This window comes from Alligator sinensis, unplaced genomic scaffold (genome assembly GCF_000455745.1).
Source record: "Alligator sinensis unplaced genomic scaffold, ASM45574v1 scaffold583_1, whole genome shotgun sequence".
Taxonomy (NCBI): domain Eukaryota; kingdom Metazoa; phylum Chordata; order Crocodylia; family Alligatoridae; genus Alligator; species Alligator sinensis.
This window is the reverse complement of record NW_005841983.1, coordinates 2,851,200-2,866,269: the sequence shown is the minus strand read 5'-3', so window position 1 is coordinate 2,866,269 and position 15,070 is coordinate 2,851,200. Positions and strand designations below refer to the sequence as shown.

General features: G+C 40.8%; 1 protein-coding gene and 1 long non-coding RNA gene across 6 annotated transcripts in view; one reads left to right on the top strand and one right to left on the bottom strand.

Annotated features, from left to right (window-relative positions):
- CTPS2 (CTP synthase 2) overlaps nucleotides 1-15,070 on the bottom strand; it is a 128,366-nt gene that overhangs the window by 72,910 nt on the left and 40,386 nt on the right. The window lies entirely within an intron of this gene.
- Nucleotides 9,277-12,006, top strand: LOC102370785. The gene is made up of 3 exons (XR_323517.1): nucleotides 9,277-9,334; nucleotides 9,754-9,914; nucleotides 11,739-12,006. It is a non-coding gene; the product is annotated as an uncharacterized LOC102370785 (long non-coding RNA).

Sequence of the window (15,070 nt, the reverse complement as noted above, 5' to 3'; positions counted from 1 at the left end):
CCTGCTGTAGGAGTCCAAAATAGACTTCACACCTGATATGCATTAGAAAGGCATTTAAAGAGGAAGCAACTAAGGGTTACAACCAATAGAATAAAGGTCAAGGCAGAAGGCTTTGACTTCTGTGAAACAAACAATTTGTGGGGAGATTAATTCTCCTAATCCCATAATTCTCCTAATCCCTGTGGCTGGTCACCTACAGGAAGAGGAAATTAAAACAATAGTGAACAAGTTACATTCACCATGATCCAGCTCTTGAAAGGCCTCACTAACATGAAACACTGTACTAGCGATGTCATTGCCTAGTTATTGGACTGCAGAGATAGCTCTTGTTCTGTGAGAGTCTAAAGAATATGAGATGAGTTCAAACCTCTGTTTTCTTTGGTGTCTTATATTTCCTTTTTCTATTGTCACTTTTGTTTTTATTAGCTGGAAGGCATCCCAGCCTATCTAAACTGTGAAAGTGTAGTTGCATGTGCCTGCACCTATGATCACCAGTAAATTCTCTACAGGGAAGATGCCAAAAACAACATTCCCTAAAATGAAGTAGCTCTAAACATTTTCTTATAAAATCCTTGTAGAGTGATATTTTTGTGTGTGTCTAAAAGAATTGTAAACTGTAAACTAACTAGAAACTGTTAGGTGAGAGGTGTGAAAATTCTGCTTATCAAAATATCTTTGTGAAAATAAATTCTAATTAAGTCTGTGCCTGTACCATAGGTGAGGAAGTCACCATATAATATTGACATCCATGAAAGAACTTTAACTGGCCTTGACATTGTGGCTTAGATTTACATAATTTGATTTCCATGTTAAAATACCCAACAGCAAAATTCTGACTGAACTGCCATGAGTAAAGTTCTAAAACAGGGGTTTATAACCACATGGAAAATCACTTCTGTGGATTTCTGGTTTAGGATTTATAAAGTTTGACTGTTGTATCAATCTGATGATGTGACATAATTATTTAATTCCAATCCAATATTGTTAACAAACTGATTTGATTTGAATTTGAATTGGCAATTGTGCTGCTTAATTAATCTAGTAAAATAAATGATGAAAACAGAAAGCTTGTGATTAACTTCATTTTATTTTCGTGCAATGTCTTTAATAACATGCGTAAGTAGTCTACAGAGTCGTTACTATAGACCCTGTGGCCTATTCTACAGCATTTCCTAATTCTTTGTTCTCCTTAGTCATAGCCTGGCTGGCTCACGTTAATTCAGGTTAGTAATTTAGATGACTGACATTCTTCTCTGACACCTTTGGGTGCTTCTGTTACTCAGGTGAAACAGAAAAATAGAAATGACAGGGAACAGAAGTGCTTGCCTCATCTTTCACATCCAACAACCCTGTCTGTTAACGCTGATATTTACTGAGCTGTAGAAAAGAAAGATTTTGATAATTACCCAGAGGATTATTGGAGAATGCTCAACTTCCAGGTTGATACTTGTTGCTTTAGCCTATTCACTTACCAATAACATCTGACAGAAGCAAAAAAATCCAGAAGGCGCAAGAGATGGTTGTTGTTTTTTCAGCCAGGCAAGGCATCTTCTCCGACAGCATGTTAGGACTGAAGGCTAAATTGGAGGGATCTGCTTATTCTCCTAAATGAGCTGGCTATTATCCTCCGGATTCAGAAGAGTTCTGGCCTTTGCTGCTTATTGAAGGTGCAGGTGGATCACAGTTCTGTCCCAGACCTCGCTGTCACTGCCGCAAGATCCCGGCCCCAAAACAACTCCCCACCCAAACATGCGCCCCGCTAGCGCTGCTGGGGCCAGTCTCCATGGAAACATGGGCTGCATGCTGTCTCCATGGAAACCAACAGCAGCAATGCAGGCAGGGACTGCTGGGAAATGGAGTCTGCTGCAGGCCCAACTCAGCCCCTGGACCAGACTTTGCCCATCCCTGGTTTAGCTGCTTTCAGGGGCGTAACCAAGGTGTAAAATACAGTAGTATCCTAATCATCAATATCAAAATTAACAATACTATAACTCTACCAATCCTGACCCAGCAGCAAAATCTCATTATTCTGTACCTTCCACTGTTGATCTGTGACTTTGCACATTACTGAAATGCAGATTAATAAGGCTCTTCAGTATTTACTTTACATAGGTAAAATGCTTGTAGGAGTTGTACTCAAAATCATCTGAGAATAAAGGGAATTAGACTACTAACATTTAGCCTAACTGTAAAGAGCAGATGTGTGTAAATGGGGGATGGAAGGTAATAATTTTACTGTAGTGCTGCATGACTAAGTTCAGAAAGCACCATGGGAAAGCCCCCCTCCCCACCTTTATATTCATGCTCTTGCCAAAAACTGTGCTTCCTGGTATGCATGCATACTCATCTGGGAGAGCTTCTGAGGTGGAATAACCTGGATATCGAAGCAGCTAATATGCGTACAGTTCATTTGGCAAAAAACATCACAATGTGGAGTCTTCCACTAGCCATGTGTTTTACTGAATTGTTTGTGCACCCCCACTCCCACCCCTGGGCACCACACCTGATTCTGTGAGGGCAACACTTTATACATACCATAAGGTATGTGTTACAGCATAATGAGGGAGTGCCTGAAAGAAACCACACCTGTCAATTAGAACAGTCACCCTCTAATCAGCAACTTCCATTCCTGATGCAAGATGCAAAAAGCCTTCTCACATGCATGCACCATGTCGGCAGAAATTTTCCAGACACTAGCCATTGCAACAACAGGACCACATCACCAGTGAAATCTGGGTGCTCTACTTATGGGATTAAACAGAACAAGCCTTCCTTGCCTCCCATCAATTCCAAATCCAAGAATGATGTCAGTTCTCCTCAATGGCTTTAGCACAAATCTTAAGTGAGTTCCATACTCATTCCACAATTATTTGATAATTTTAATCCAATCTGCTACTTTTGTGAATGCTTCCTATTTTCCCTCCTCTCCTTCCTCCCCACTTTGTACTTGTTCCCGCCTGATCTCCCATACAGAACATAAGGGCACTGACAGAAGTAGTGACTTTATCTAATACCTTCCATTTGCAACTGAGAGTTAATTTCCCACATCCAACAACACCTATTGTGAAAACAGCCAGAGGAACCAAGCTGATTATTTGTGTACTCTCATCTCTAATCTTTTGCTTCCCTTGTGCAGAGCTCTACATCCTAAAGGCTTCTGGACCTGGAAACATGAGATCCATCTAAACACCCCTTTATCTTTATGTGCACTACACACCAGTTACATCATTGTAGAAAACAGCAGAATACTTGGCATGTCTGGGAATGCAAATGGTCAAAATGGCAGCATTTCTATCATGCTCTCCCCACAGTTCTCTATCATGCTCTCGCCCCACTCTCCACTCTTCACACACTCACCACAAAGGTACTGAACAGTGGCTGGTGCCAGCCAGAGCAAAAGGCACACCAGCACAGCTTTTATTCCAGCTGCTGATTATCTTCATCCTCACAATATAGAGTTTATAATTTGATGGTTAGTATATTCTGTGACAAGTTCCAAAGTCATGCTATATTCTTGCTATTCACTAGCTATTGCAAGAATGTTTTGAGCACAGCAAAGCTAAAGATTTTTCTAGTTGGGACTAGGGATTTACCTTCCCTATTGCTGACTTACTCATCAAAATGTCAAGCTTATTCAAAAAATATCCTGTATATTACAGACAGATACTGTCATGTTCTCTACACAGTCTGGAATACCTGAACTGCTGTACCACTCATAGTTTCATAGTTGATAGGGTCGGAAGGGATCTGAGCAGATCATCAAATCCGACCCCCTGCCATGGGCAGGAAAGGATGCTGGGGTCAAACGACCCCAGCTAGGTAACTGTCTAGCCTCCTTTTGAAGACCCCCAGGGTTGCAACAAGCACCACTTCCCTTGGAAGTTGGTTCCAGATCCTATCCGACCTAACCATGAACTAGTGCTTCCTGATGTCCAGCCAGAACCTACTCTCAGTCAACTTATGGCCATTATTCTTAGTTACTCCTGGTAGTGCTCAGGGGAACAGGGTCTCTCCCGTTCCCCGCTGGTCCCCCTTGGTAAGTTGATAGACGGCCACCAGATCCCCTCTTAGCCTTCTCTTGTGGAGGCTGAACAGGTTCAGGTCCCGTAGCCTCTACTCATAGGGCTTGCCCTGCTGCCCCCTGACCATGCAAGTGGCCCTCCTTTAGACCCTCTCAAGGCTGTCCACATCCCTCATGAAGTGCGGTGCCCAGAACTGGATGCAGTACTCCAACTGCAGCCTGACCAATGTTGCATAGTGGGGGAGGATCACCTCCTTGGACCTGGTCGTGATGCATCTGTGGATGCATGACAAGGTGCGGTTGGCCCTACTGACTGCGTCCCCACATTGGCGGCCCATGTTCATCTTGCAGTCTATAATGACTTCAAGATCCTTGTCTGCCTCTGCACTGACGAGAAGGGAGTTCCTGAGCCTGTAGGTATGCTGCTGGTTCTTTCTGCCCAGGTGCAGTACCTTGCACTTGTCAGTGTTTAATCCCATCCTATTCTCATCCACCCACCCTTGTAACCTGTCCAGATCTAGTTGTAACCTGTCCCTTCCTTCTAACGTGCCCACTTCTCCCCACATCTTAGTGTCATCCGTGAACTTAAACAAGGTGTGTTTCACCCCCTCATCCAAGTCGCTGATGAAGATGTTGAACAGTGCAGGCCCAAGGATTGAGCCCTGGAGAACCCCACTGCCCACATCCCTCCAGGTCGAAAATGACCTGTCCACCACCACTCTCTCAGTGCGGCCCTCCAGCCAATTTGCAACCCATCTGACTGTGTAGGCATCGACACCACAGTTGCCTAATTTTTTAATGAGAATGGGGTGAGAGACAGTGTCAAAAGCCTTCCTAAAGTCCAGAAAGACTACGTCCACCACAACACCAGCGTCCAAGGATTTTGTGACCTGGTCATAGAAGGCAACCAGTCCATCTATACCACCAAAAAAACAAAACACCTCCTTAGCTATAAGTGACTAGGTCCTTTATACTCTGAAAGGTATTGAATATGACCAAGCTGCACACAATGAAATAAAAATGAATGAACATTAAACACAAAACAACAACAAAAACCCTAGAGAAGTCCACAAACATATCTTCAAATTCTTAATCAAATGTACTTACAAGTTTTCCAAAGCTGCAGTCAAGGTCTGACAGTGGCTCTGGTACACATAACTGAGATAATTTTTACTTAGTTTGTTTGGATGCTGATAATGGGCAGCAATGACTGCAAGGAGTTCAGAGCAGGCTACAAAGTCTGCTGGAGAAGCTGAGGAAATACTTGGAGATGGGGTTAGTCTGCACAAGGCTTCTATGCTGTTACCATCAGCACCAAAGCTGCAGTCCACTTTTGACAGGTGTGTAGACATACCCTGTGTTTCCCCACCTTTTGTATTTGTTGTCTGCAAATAGTTTAGCAAATAAGTTTCCTGGGGATCATTGACAAAAGCATCCAATTTAAAATTAATTTTTCATCTGCATACAGGTGCGTCTAGAAAGTGGATCAGGCTTGTAATTTCAGGGACATCTGTGTGAACTTTGTATGCATCTCCAAATCAACTACAAGTACATCACAAACCCAGCTCTTTTGTGGTCTTGTTTCCACACTAAAACAATGTCACCACCATGTAGATATTTAGACACCATGGAGCTTGCTGGCATGATTTATTGCCCACAAAGCAGTCTGAACAACCTAATAAAATGCAGATATACCAGCATCCTTAGTCTCCCATGCATCACACATGGGTTGCAAATATCACAACTGGGTTGGAACAGCTGCCTTCATGTGGGAGGTCAGCTTGTTCAGGTATATGAGTAAAGATTTGACACTAAGTACTATTTTTCATTACTATTGAACCAAATTTTATAGTAATGCATGCTTTATTAATAAGCAACTGTGATACATATTTCTGTGCTCTTGTTTCATAACAGTGATCTCTGGATCAGGATATTGAACCAAATTTCTTAACTGCTAGGCTCCCCATTGCCAATGCCTGAGTTGTTGTGGAAAAATAAAGTCTGTGTCTACCTCAGTGTTTCAGTCGTATTCCATGGGGTAATTTTGCAACTAAAGAGAATAATTTCAGACCTTGGAGAACTATCCTTGGTTCTGAGGCATCCTGTGTGATGGCAGGCAAGTCCTTAGAAAAGGAGTATGGTCTAGTGGCAAAGGGTCAGGAGTGAAAGTTGCAAGACCTGAATTTTAGTCCTAGCTCTGTGCAACTGTTTTGGCACATCTGTTCCACGATGAAGAATGGTCTTGGGGTTAAGGCACCGAACAGATCTCAAGTTATACTTTAGGTTTACTCTCAAGCTTTATGTAATTTTCTCATGGTCAAACAGGAATAATCTGTCAGTACAATCATTTTCCATTTGTAAAACATACTTCCGTTCTCCCATCCTGTGTCTGCCTTGTCTGTTTAGTGAATTCTGTGGCCCATGACTGTTTTATACAATATGTATATACTGTCCTTAGCCTTACAAGCCTGACGCTCATTGTGGCCTTTAAACATAACATCAACTCTTGGGTTAGGTTATGCCCTAATTTTGTACGCCTTGTACACAACATTAGTCTTTAACAACTAATTTTGACCAACCCTGATGCAACAATGAAAAAAAACCCCACAAACTTTAACTTCCAAAACAATTCAGAAAATGCTCACTCTCTCTCTAAAGCTTTTGGGCTGTAAAACCCAATTCCAGTAAAAAAAAATAACTACTATAAATCTACTCTAAACCTACTTGTCATGTTGTTCTTATAGTAAGTCTGCTGCCCACAGATACAATCTTATGTAGGTAATCCCCTGTCCACTTGGCACTACAAGGGACCCACTTAGGCTATAATCCCCCAGAGACCTACACATGTGCTTTTAACTTTCTGTACATGAGAAATCACACTTGAAGTCAGTGGACCTATTCATAAGAGTAATGTTCAGAGTTTAGGTAAGTCACAGAAGTGAGATCTCAAAGGTTTCATGAGACAAACAAATTATATTACATTATGCCACACAAAACACTACATGACAAAGAGTGCAAAGCTGAACATTTAAACTTAGGAATCTTCAGAATCAAGTTTGACTGTACAACCTCCTTTCAGTCTCCTTACACACATACATTATAATTTTGTATTAGTTCTTTTCTCAAATACTAAAAACTTTGCTGTTTAAAAATATTAGTGTTATATTTTATTAAAACAGAGAGAAAAGTGACCTGTTTGAGAATCTTGGGCTGCTTCTCCATTCACTCTCATAACTATCAGGAATATTACTTATGGATATAAAACCTTAGCCCAAAGGTAATTTTTAGCAGAGGGAAGAGACAGAAATTACATAAAACCTGATTGTGCTTTATTTAATTTACATGACCATGAAAAAATGTGTCCCTAAAAAAAATCCTTAAAAAAGGCCCCAAAAGCCTAGTTTTCTGTACTGGGATTCCTCAAAACAGTTCAAGTTTAGAACTTGCAAGGCAGCTAGATCTTCAAGCAGAACAAAAAACCTTTGGTGCACATGTGATAGACTACATGCTTTATTGTGATATTTATAATAACTGTATTCACATTGCTGTTATAATATTGTATGACTCAGGTTATTACCTTAGTCTGTGCACAGAGAACAAAGGGTAAAAAGCTAGGACTGGCTACAGGAAAGTTGAAATGTACTGTCAGCATCAGCAGTCTTGAATGGCTGTGTTGGCATATCAACAAAGGTGAGATGGCCAACACCAAGGAGGCATCCAGGAGAGATAAATGTGACAAAAAGGAGGGCAAGTTACAAGAAGCAGTCTGGTAGGTCTGGGGCCAAAACTGTTTGAGGGACACAGAAGATAGAAAAGCTCTGAGGAGCCAGAAAAGACTGGAAGGACAGTATGTTTGGGGGTGCTCAGAGCTTTGCACCTGGATTGGTGACAGAAGGACTGCTTAACCCCTCTGGAGGGGACAGAGAACCTCTGGCTGGGTGGCCTTCACCGCAATAAATGTCTTTACTTGAAGAGACTGTGCTGCTTGGAACTATGGGTTGCACTGCATCAAACCAAGAAGAGGTGAAGTACCTCTCAGGAGTGGAATTGGTTGCTAGCTCCCTGGGTCAGGGCCACAAAGAACCAGGGAGAGTGAGGGACTACAAGGCTGGGGCTTCGTAGTGGGAAGGACCAGAGATGGCGGGGCCTGAGGAAGTCAAGCCTAGTCTGGCTTCAAGGGGTATTCTCAGAGACCAGACATGGTTCTAGCAGTCTTGAGCAAGCAACCCCCTGGAAAGAAATCCTCAACAGCATATAAACATATTTCATTCACAAATAAAGAAAGGTATTGGAGATGCACGTTGGCATGGTGGGATTGGAATCCTAGCTCTCCATGCCAAGACCACTACCCCCTGAGCCTGTCTCACAGCCTCTCAATCTCAGGTACACCAGGGAAAGCGATGACCACTATAGCACTGCTACAGGTAGTCACTGAAACAAAGCAGAGTTTGTAAGTTGGGACCTGTTGTCTCTCTCACTGGGGGGAAAAGCAGAGGGTAGAAATAGAAGATGAGTATTGTTCTGTTATCTTCAGGGAAGACAGCAGAGCTCATAAGTCAGTTTGAGATGTGGGGAAGTACCAGGAAAGCTAATCTATATGAAGTTATAATGAGCTGATAAGCAGCATACTGGCTTTCAGTACCTTATTCATTTTTCTTCTTAAACTATTTATATATATTGAGATACAATCCTATCTGTGTACTCTAAAGAACCATCAATACAAAATGAAAATAAAAACTAATAAAGATCAGGTATGTATTGCTGATAGAGTGTTTTACACAGTGCTGTGGGTATTAACTATCTTCTCCAAAACCTGTACTTCTACATCTCATCTACACTTTGCTAGCTCAGGAGAAAGAATGCGTTTTATAGAAAAAAATGTTGCATGCTAAGGGGTGGAAACAAAAAGGTTCGATACGTATTCACACTCATAAATCACACTCTCCCTCTTTACAAGCCTTCTTTAGAATGAGCGCAGCAAATTAACAAACACATTTCAGGGGGGGAGGGGGAGGCAATCCCGCACAGAAAAGCCTGTAGGAAACTAGAAAACTTGGATAAAACAGGTGACTATGGGTTTATGATACAGCTTTGGGGTACAATTGTTTTCATTTAGTCTTTTGTCAAAGTATTGAGCAGCACCTCTCATTATTGGAGCCATACCATTAAAATTACGGTCTTGTTTTAATGACTAGAGAAGCATTTCACAATCAGGGTTGAGTCAGAGCCTGAAAAGACTATAAAGGCTAGCCCCAGCCCCACAGTTCTCACTTCTGCTGGGTTATTTTAGTTGTTCTGGATTTTGTGACTTGGGTAAGTATAATATATTATGCAATTAAAATCTTTCATGTTAATTTAGCATGTTCTTCTTGAAGTGAGTTGTAGCTGCTATATATAGAAAAGAAAAAGCCCTTTACCTGTATGATGGCAGGTAAGTATTACTTATTCAGTGCTATCCAGCTTAGTAGAGGTAATTACCAGCCAGCTGCAAAAAATATCAAAAACCTACATTTCTACAAGCTATTTCAGCTGTATGAGGAGACTTATATTTTTAGCTGTTGATAACTGCTGTGCTAATATAATCATTTCTAATTCATAAGTAAACATCTTTTATACCTTACCAACTATGTCCCCACTGAACTCTTAATATATGGAATGAAATAGATCACGGATTTTTCCCCTTCATATATTCAAATAGAAGGCCTTATGATTTGTATACTTTATTTTCACAGATATTCTTTAATAATATCTATATAGAAATATGGAAAACTTGTTCAAAGACAACCTTTTAAAACATTTCACCGAGTATGCTTTGAAGGAGGGTAGTACGAGCGCAGTGTCCATTGGTGGATTAAAAAGCTTGCTTCAAAATCAATTTGCAGAATATTTGAAGGTAAGTGTGCTCCCAATATTATCAGCTGTGCTCCATATGGAGCAGGTGAGAAAATCTTCACAGAGGTCAGGATTCTGCAAGCACCCTGTTATATTCCAATGGAGTCTCATTGTGTTTAGCAATAATCATTACCTAAAGGTCACATCCATGAGCAATTACTTCCAATGAGAGCAAGGAGCTCACCACCAGACTATAAATGAGAAAACCTCTTTATGTAATTTATAAGATTTTCTGTAGGAAAATGCCACATCTGGATTCAAGGAGACATTATCAATTTCAGCTGGAGAAATGTCTACATGACACCATTGGAAGGTTTCAAGTTTGGAGAAATGACTGGCACTGGATTCTGATTTCAGTACAACTCTGTATATTTTCCTTTGGTGGACAAAAAACTATTAGCTATTTCTCGGTGTGTGAATCAGTATCTGCAGAGGCCTGAATTCACCTAGGTCTCAGTGGAAATTCCAGTACTTTATGAACAAGAGTGCACTTTGGCTGAACTCACTAAAATAGGTTAGTTAGAAAAAATTATTTTACAATTTCTGGTGGAAACAATTTTGCTTGAAGAAAATCTCATAAAACACATAAAAAGTATTTCCTTTCAAACAGCAATCGCTACATTTACTTGTAATTTATTTAATATTAAAAGTGAATAGGCAATGCATGATTGAAAGCCCAAAAGGATCCTTTATTACTGAAGCATTTTGATATTATTTGTACTTGATTCAGCACTGGAAAAAAATATATATAGATTTACCTGATCGTTTTTTGTTTTACCAAAGTCTGATTGATGTTTTCTATTTGCAATTTAGATATTCACTATTTTCTAGCATTTGCTATTTGCAGAAATGTGCAAGTTGGTTGATACTGAAATAGATGGATATAAAGTGAAAGAGAATATAATACAACATGTACTTTATTTTCTGCTTCAATGTAAAGTGAAAAGATCAACAGGAAGGTTGACATCACTATCACAATGAGGTTTCAATTATTTCATAAACCCGTCTAATAACCAAGAATGATTTCAGAATACCCCTTACACTAAAACACCACATGCACTTTCATTACACACTGAACTGAAAGGTGTTGATGCTTTTAGTGAGATTTAATATGCTGGAAGTTTTGCAACCAACAGACAGATGCAGTAATCTACAAACAGGAAAACTGAGCTCTCTCAGTGCCTAATGTGAAGTCCAGTGAAGTAAATGGGGGCTTTTCAACTGATATCAGGAAGCTTTGGGTCATATCCTCACAAATCATTATGCAGTATATGATTCACTTCTGATGGTGACTATTGTAGCTCAGCATGCTTGTGAGCTGCTTTTTCACCCATTTTTTCCTCATTTCCATGATATAATTAGGACTAAATTTACCTATGTCGCACAAAACCTACTCAAAAAGAAGCCTTAGCAAGACGGTTTGTTTGAAAATTTTGTGCATGTTTGTTTGCAATAGTTCCACTAGCTCTTCCAGGTGGGGATATTTGAATAGTAGGACAGAGAATTTTAACTATTTCATAGGACTGCTCTTATTTTCTTATAGTAGCATTCATAACTACAGGACCAGGAGATCAAAAGTTTATTTATGGATCATGTTGTTCAAAGTACTGATATGTCTTTGTTCCTAACATGAGCTGCTTGTGGAGCTCTAGTTTAGTCAGTAAAATAATCCCCCTATGCTGATAGATACCATGTTAGCAGCAACATCTTCCTAGTAATGTTAATTGTGAGCTTGCTTTGTAGAAACATTTCTTACCAAGTAGCTTCTGATTTTTTTTTACTTATTAATTTCTTTCTTTCATTTCTTTTCTTATTAAAATAACAGGGGGCATTCTCTCTTGATAACATTATTAAATCATTTGACACAAATAAAGATGGTAAAGTCACCTTTGATGAATTTGTGGCCCTTATAACAAGGATAACTACTTCAGGCCACTGAGGCATCAGCAAGTAAGAGGAAGACAATCATATACCACCAAAAGAAGCAGACAAAAAACCCAGAGTTCTTACAAAGTATCTATATTTAAAACCACAGATCTACTTCTTGTGATAACCTAACCAGCAAAAAATAAAGATTTCTTTACCATAAAAAGGATTGGTTTCCTTGCCCTTCATTTTTTGCATACTGAGTATTAATGTTCTTTAGCAAGTCAGAATTCCCAGTTAGGTCAAAATTAATGTACTTTTTAAATTTTATATTACAAAAACATTTTGTAAGAAACTGGCTTTCTACAGATCAGATTTTGTGAGGTAGTATCTTGACTTGTAAAACAATCTAAATCCAAGTTCTTGGAAAAAATGTGTGGCAACTAGTCATGGGAATTAACTATTTAAAAAGTTAAAAAGTTACAGAAATGGCTAACTTTTAACTTTAACTAGTTAAATTTTTCAGCTGTCAACTTTTAACTTATCTAGTTAAAAAAAGGTTAACTTTAACTTTTTTGAAAGTATAAAAGTTGTTTTTTTTTTAATTAAATTCGGCTTTCCCAGAGTTTTTCCTGACACAGCCACTCTCTAGGACTTACATGGAACGATATTTCTTTATTGAAACTCTAGGACTTCTTGTTTGAGAGACAGAGAGTAGTGCACCTTCCTATGAGATATGATCTCTTAAGAATTACAAGTCCCAGAGTTCCTTAGTTCATATTGGCATTTTCTGTGCATTTGCAGAAGTCAACAGGGCAGCCAGTTGGCTACAGGAGAGGGAACAAGCACAAGCAAGCAGAGACATTGATCCCAGTAAGAGTGGGAGCAAGTAGTGAGGGTGAAGCAGATAATGATTTTTTTTTTAATTTTAATGAAGATCAGAACCAGCAGCCCAGGGCCCAAGAAGTTGAGCATTATTTCTCATGTGAGAGAAACTTATCTGAGATGTCACCTACTATGAAAAAACTATTCATCGGTTATAACACAAGCATTCCCTCATCTGCCCATGTAGAGCGATTGTTCAGTGGCGGGGGCTTAGCTTTCCAAGACACAAAAGGAAAATTGTCAGATGTAAATTTTGAAATGCAGCTTTTGGTGAAGTTCAATAAGCATGTTTAAACAGTTTCTGCTAAGCAACTGAACATTCTTTTTCTCATTTAAACTGATTTTCTCATTTCAGTCTAATTTTAATTTTCAGACACATGCATTATTTCTAATTCAGATGTATTTCTTACCCTTTTGTTACCTTTTGCACAATAAAAATTGTAACAACAGAGGTTTTCCGTGGAAACAGCTTTCATTTGTCATTTGGTTATGAACATCTCCTTTCTGTTATTCTGGTATACCTATATGATGCATTGACTTTAAAAAGTACGTCACATGGAGAGGGTGAGAAGGATCTAACATTACATAGGTATCGGTAAATTGTTATTCTGAAAACTGTATGACAAGTATAACATTTTTTTCAGGTAAAGCAGGGTGAGTTCTGAGTCAATTAGTGTGCTTCTGTGGGCTTACGGAAAAGAAACCCGCTCGTTGCGTTTGAAAATGAAAAATGATGCTAAGAGGCAATTCACCGTGTTTCACGCATTGCTCACGAATCAACTTACTTTTTAACTAGTTGAAAGTGGAAATCTTTAACTTAACTCAAGTTAATTTTAAAGGCTGCTAACTTTTAACTTGAACCAGTTACACTTTTCATAAACTTTTCCCCGTGACTGGTGGCAACATACATTAAGTGTGGACTAATGGCTTTCCCAGGCTTAATCAAAGTAATTAAACTATGGTTTTGGGCCATCCCCAAGTGGGGAGGCTGTGCAAGCAGCTGCATCAGGGTCCCAGGCCAGCTGTGGCAGGCAGCAGCTACACTGAGGTCCATGGAGCCCTGGCCCAGCTTACTGCCAGTGGTGGGTACACCCCATCTTGTTTCCTTCCGCCCACCCCAAGGCACAATGAACTGGGACAGGGCTCCGTGGTCCCTGGTGTAGCTGCTTGCAGCCTCCACAATGCCTGCCACAGCCAACCCAGTTTCCATAGACCACTGTTTCCCAACCAGCGTGGTGCGGCACAAAAGTGTACCGTCAGAGATGAACAGGTGTGCCGCAGAATTTTGCCATGGCAATGAGCTACAATATGTATGAGGATGGGGAATGCCTTAGCAGGTGTGCTGCGGAAAATTTTTATTAATGTAAGTGTGCCTTGGGCTGTTAAAGGTTGGGAAACACTGCCATAGACAGCGGCAGAGGCATGCCCAGAGCCTGAGCCTAGGCCAGATGAGGCAGGCAGCCGGGATGCTGCAAGCAGCTGCACTGGGGTCCACAGAGCCCTGGCCCAACTTGTTACTGGAAGCAGGTGCACATGTGCAACCTTGGATGCCAGTGCAGCTATTTGCAGCCTCCCTGCCTCCTACTATGAGCAGCCAGCACCCACCTCCAGCCCCCTGTACTCCAAGATTACAGGGGTTCCCACCCTTTTCTCTGCTTGCGAATAAGTTTTTTTGTTTGTGTTTTTTGCCATCATATTTTGCAGAGCCTGCCCAATTTCTCATTTTCCATGAGGTGTCTAGGGATTGTAAAACAAGGGTCTTTTTCTCCCATGCCAATTGGGGGAGAAAGAAACCTCATCTTGCATTCAAGTATATATGGTAAATTCTTCTAGAACATAAATTATACAGGAACATTTACAATAATATGGGGATCACATTTACCTTAGTTTGAAAGAATCAAGTTTTTACATACAAAGTCATGCTACACCTTGTTTTTTGATTCAAAGTACAAACAGTTTTCCATCTACAATATCCAGGTTTCCCTCAATTTATGCGGTACAAGCATTCCCGGAGAACGGTGCATAAATCAAATCTGCATAAAGCAAACCCACTTTATAATGTAACAAATAGGGATAGGTTCCTATGGTGGTGGGGGAGGGAGGGAGGAAGCAAGGCTGCGCCTAGAGAAGGGGCAGGGGAGGGGTGCCACTCCCGAGGCTGCAGAAGGCAGCAAAGCAGAGAGGAGGCCAGAGTGGCACTCACCCCAACCGCACGTGCAGCAGCCCTGGAAGCAGCCGGCGCCGGTTGCCTGCAGCTGCTGGGCTGCACCGTGCTCCACCTGTCCCCACTCACCGCTGCTCCTGGGCTGCGCCGTCTCCTGGTGCAGGCAGCTGGTGTCAGCTGCTCCTGGCGCTGCTCCAGCCTGGGCTGGGGTGAGTGCAGACAAATGGAGCCCCAGGAAGCGT